Source organism: Triticum dicoccoides, chromosome 1A (assembly GCF_002162155.2).
Source record: "Triticum dicoccoides isolate Atlit2015 ecotype Zavitan chromosome 1A, WEW_v2.0, whole genome shotgun sequence".
In the NCBI taxonomy this organism is placed as follows: domain Eukaryota; kingdom Viridiplantae; phylum Streptophyta; class Magnoliopsida; order Poales; family Poaceae; genus Triticum; species Triticum dicoccoides.
The window spans coordinates 374,036,657-374,042,291 of NC_041380.1; the positions used below are offsets into that span (position 1 = coordinate 374,036,657).

Here is a 5,635-nt window from a genome sequence, read left to right on the forward strand (position 1 = left end):
GAAACCTTTCCGATGTCCAAACATAACCTTCCAATATATCAATCTTCATGTCTCGACCATTTCGAGACTCCTCGTCATGTCTGTGATCACATCCGGGACTCCAAACAACCTTCGGTACATCAAGTCACATAACTCACAATACATATCATCATCGAACGTTAAGCGTGTGGACCCTACGGGTTCAAGAACTATGTAGACATGACCGGCGTACACAGTCGGTGTCTTGCCCGGTTCTTCTCTTTCGAGGACCTTCCTCGATCCCATATGGGCTTCATGGAAGCGGAGGCGCCGCCTTCCCCTCCCACTGAAGCATCAGCCTGGGGTTCCACTCAATTAGTGGCGGGGAAGTGAGTTGTCCTTGGCGCTGAAGCATATACATCCGGGGCTCCCGGCAGTTCTGTGATCAGACTGCCAGACATGAGGAAGCCCACGACCGTGTCGGGAAACGTAGCATGCAATTTCAAAAAAAAATCCTACGCTCACGCAAGATCTATTTAGGAGATGCATAGCAACGAAAGGGGGAGAGTGTGTCCACGTACCATCGTAGACCGAAAGCGGAAGCGTTTGACAACACGGTTGATGTAGTCGAACTTTTTCTCATTCTGACCGATCAAGCACCGAATGTACGACACCTCCGAGTTCCTCAAACCGCCCACAATCATGTGGACCACGCGGCAAAGCCTAGCCCCCTGCGTCAATTTGCATTCAAGACCCTAGCATTTTGCGGACAAGACCCTAAAGTTATGATTTCGTTACAAACAAGGCCAAATTTTGGACAAGTCGTGCAGATTTTCACTAGAAATTTCGGCAGCATAACACATGAGGAAGAATCCAAATAAACAATGGTATTTATAACTGATATATCACATATGAGAGTAGAAATACAACTTGTGTGCTTTGGCTCCTCCATCCAATACTATCAACACCAAGATGGATGATTCCTAAGAGCTACTATCGGCTCCAATGCATCCATCCTACCAACACAGCTAGCAATTCTGAAAACAACCAAGACAAACTAACAAATCTTAACAACCATGTCGAACGGCTCCCATCCATCATCATGGCCTCGGGCTTCACTACGACCCGTCCATCCGTCCTCCTTCAGTCACACCACAAGCTAAGAGCCAGCCAACACCACCTTTTTGAGTAAAGAAATGACCCAGAACCTATGCATCAATCAGGCCCTCGCCCTTGGAATTGATGATCCACGCCACCAGAACATCACATTCAGCAGCAACCAAGAACAGCACAACAAGCTTGGTTTTACACCATCCGTCTTCTCGTCCTCCTTGGGCTGTGGTGTAGGGCCCTACATAGGAACAGAGAGAACATGATTTTAATCAATGGCCACGTTACAATAAGTTCCCATGAAAATGAAGAATGCACAAACTGTGGATAATCCTACTTCAGCCGTTCCAACATGGCTATTATCACAAATCCCATTATGAATATATGCAGCACAGTTGATGTATCTTCAACCCATGCACTAAGGTTTCATGTCATGTGTGATTTCACTTCTATGGAGTTAGTGGGCTATAACCTCTTTTTTTCCCAACAAAACAAAGTTTGTAGTACAAAACAAACTCAACTAAGTGAGATAGTATCCATTTCTTACCCCTTCCTACGGGGCTAACACCTGAACTGAACGTGTATCTCTACATACAGACCTAGGCACCCAGCACAGCAATCCCACCGGCAAAGGAGCAGGTACACATGCACACAAAAAAATTACCATGACCGTGAAGAAAAGAGTAAAGGAATGGTTTGGAATCCAGTCTTGAACCAACCCACCCATATGTGCAAACTACCAAAGCAACCCACAAAAGGACTCTTGGAAGCCAAACCCGCTCCACTCCAAGTCCTACTTCACAATCGAACTATTTGACTTGAAATGATTTGAAGCCATACGGACTAAACGCACTCCTGTAGTGGCTAGCATGCACCCCCAGGCTGTTTACATGCCTCAGCCATGTACACTTCTACTGCTTACAAATCAAAACATTCAACCTGGATTTATATCGACATGCTTGCCACCCGAATGTTAATACCAACAGCAGACACATGGGTAATATATAGTAGATTCCCATGATCAAATTATCTATTGCAATACATACCTCGCTAGCTGGCCCTCTGTCATGACCATCTATATTAATTAACTAAAATACCACATACATATGTTACAACAATGCCCACAAACAACTACACTTGAGCTCAAGACCGATTCAGGTTGCAAAGAAAGAGACTAACTAGCCAGCCCACTATGTATGAAAAAAGATGCCACTCTTATTTAGATGTGAGAAATGTACCACCATGATTATACTAATACTCCCTCAGATCCAAATAAATTGACACATCCTCTATACAATGTCTACAGAGGATGCATTAATTAATTCGGATCGGAGGGACTACTACATTTCAACCTCACAAAATTTCCACAGTTTAGTATATGAGATGGGCATGACTTATTTCAGCCTCACAGAATTTCCACATTTTAGCATATGAGATGGGCATGACTTAAATTTGAAAAATATGGAAGTTATACCATCACCAAATGCTACGACTTACCTATGCCGGAGCCGAAGAGGAAGCGGCCATCAGAGGGGCAGGACAGGAGGCGCCAGAGTGATCACCGGAGCAGCCATAGCTCCTTCGCCGGCCAAACTTGTGCCAAACGGCCCCGGCCCGGAAAGCAGCGTCGACCATGGGATGTTCACCAGGTCCCATTCACCTTTGCCATCATCTTAGCTGTCATGGGGACGATCCCACCTTGGGGTTGGCCTGCTGCTTCGCCAAGTTGCTCATCACTGCAGCAAAACACAACAGGGTCAAGTGGCTGAAATGAGTATATATATAGGAGCACAACAACAATGCAAGCTACAGAAGCTCTACACACAACTTAAAGCAAGCAGCAAATAAGGAAACATAACAAGCTTTTGATGTCTGAATAATAACCTCCTTTATGTATTTACATGTTTTTTAAGATCGTCTATGCACTGTACCTCTTGCTGGCTTCGCTATAATAGCACTTCTGCCAACATAACAAGCTTCAAATATTTACTAGAGCTCATATTACAAAAAAGCCTACATCTGTCTAAATTAATATTTGAGCCATGCAATACTGCACTGGCTGGAAAACAAGTATAGTATAGGACAAGAACAATGTGGCCTACCTACAGCAGCTATAAAGACTACCTAAAGCAGCAAACAAAAAAGGCAGGAGGAAGATCCTACATTTCCAAAACAAAGATCACTTCATTTCTACAAGTTCACGATGCAGCCAAAATGCCGTCTTAACGAAACCACGTGTCCAGTTCCCATCCTAACGAAAAAACAAACAGAAGTGCAGCAACAGCACACTGGAAAAGAAGACGATGAAGGGATTCATGGAGCAACCGCCACACAAAGATCATCTCATGTATAGAGGCCTTCAGTAATATAGAAACCCTTGGAATATCGGTGAATGTATTGAAATATAACAATATGCATCTCTATCTTGTTGAAGACAGACACCAAGGCAATAGATCCAGACATCATGCAATGGCCATGTGTGTGGGGTATAGTATCTAGTACTATCTACAATGGTGATCCAGACAACACAAAGCTGAATCAAGCCGGTGCAAATGTGTATTTCCATCCCAGACCAAACCACAAAGCTTACCATACAAGGATGGACACTTGCAGTAGCAGAGAAGCAGTAGATGTACATTGTCATAGGAACCATAGGAGCTCACCCGTGCAAGTTGTAGTAGAGGACGGATATCACCACCACCATGGTTGCGGCGTGGCGAGCGAAATCACAAAAAGCGCCATCAGTTCCGTCCACCTTTGCCATCATCTTGGATATGATGGGGCCCACCCTCAGGATGGCCCAGTGCCTCGCAAAGTTGCTCATCGATCACTTCAGCAAACATACAACTTCTTTTCCAACAAACAAAGGGTCAGCAGCTGGCTGCAACATGAGTAGATCAACAAATGCACAACATGAGTATATCAACAAATGCTTAAGACTAAAAATCAAACATAATAATACATGACAAGCAAATTTATAAGGATGTGATAGAAGCAATGGTTCCTACAGCAGGGGCAAGCACAATACTGATCATATAGACATGACAAGCATAGAGTTAAGGTAACAACAAGGGCTAAACAAAATCATGGTCACAAAACACACCATCAATAGCTGCAGTTCACAAGTAAAAAGAGCAAGGCTGACACAACAGAGGGGCATACACAAATACGCTCACATTAATAGAAAATAAACCAAGCTTCACATCCAGTATCAGAAGTACAAATATGTCCTACAAACAAAGACCACTAGAGGCAAAGCCCTGACCAGGACCAAACAATTTTCAAGTAGAAATAGAAGGCCCAGCTTATATCAGTGATGTACTAGCATCTGATCATCAACCACACAAGCATCATGATGTAGCATCACATAAGTATTGTCAAGCGCAAAAACTTAAGTTGAGTGAAACGGCAACATCGACATCGGTGTTGGAGTTCCATCACAAAATAGTCCAGAAGCCAGTTTGCACCAATGAAACTTTGAGGAATATGTCATTAACAGTAGCAACTAGGTTAGGAGCTAGAATCTAGTCCACTGAACACGAGCACGATGCGAGTGTCTAGAACTATGCTAGAGCACAGCAGAGATAACATGGGGAAAGGCATCTTGAGTGGTAGGGCGGAGCAGAGAGCAACCTTGTGTGGGGAGTCAGCGTCGGCATCGCCTCGAGGTTGATATTCGACCCAATGATGTCCTCTCGAGCCCGACAGCTTGGGCGTGTGGTCCCACATGTTCCTCATCGATGTCGACCATGGAGGACGCCTGCTGCTCTGAATCGAACAAACAAATTAATTAGGTGATCTGAGAGAGACTAGAACTCCAAGCAACATTCTTTTCACTAAAATATGTGGAGCTAGCACGACAACAATTGGGAACTAATCACTATCAAGTAGTAGCATAGAATATCTATCTCCAGTTCATGGTTGAGTGAACAGTACAAGATCAAGTAGCAGCAGTAGATGATCAAAGAAAACAACCACATCATACATCATGTAGCCAAGGTGGAGGCTTCAATGTGGATCCTACACGCTCCACCTATGCCATGAGCGCAGGCGAAAGCCTCTGTTCCTCTGTTTGGGCGACGATGGCACTTTGGTGTCGTGTTCCTTCTTGAAGGCGTCGGCCGGGGACTGCTCAGGGTGGTGAAGTTGCTAGTAGTTCGGAGTCGACGCGAGATGGCATGTAGGTGGAGCGGTGTGGCATCAACCGTATCATCGACGGTGGGTCTCGGCAGCATGGCACAGTGGAGACTCGTCCGATGCGCGGAGATGGACTCGCGCAGGAGGACGAAGTTGTCTGGCGTCGTGGTGGCATTGATGGTAGAGAGGCCTGGCAAGGTCGGTGCATTAGTTCTGCTCTGAGGACCCCATATTGATTCACTTGATGTGTGTTTTGGCACTCAACACGCGGATTCCCGAGGTGACATTGGGGTAATCTATGCATAGGGGTTGATTCACGTTCTCGCCTTTGTTTCTTGAGTAGAAATCTTGGGGCACTCTTTGAGGTTCTTTGTATTGGGTTGAGTATTATGGATCTGAAATTGTTTGATGCATATCGTATAATCAACTC

At 44.9% G+C, this 5,635-nt stretch overlaps 1 pseudogene; it reads right to left on the reverse strand.

Moving 5' to 3' along the window:
- Window positions 1-3,573: 3,573 nt before the first annotated feature.
- LOC119296538 lies at window positions 3,574-3,739 on the reverse strand (annotated as a pseudogene).
- Window positions 3,740-5,635: the final 1,896 nt, after the last annotated feature.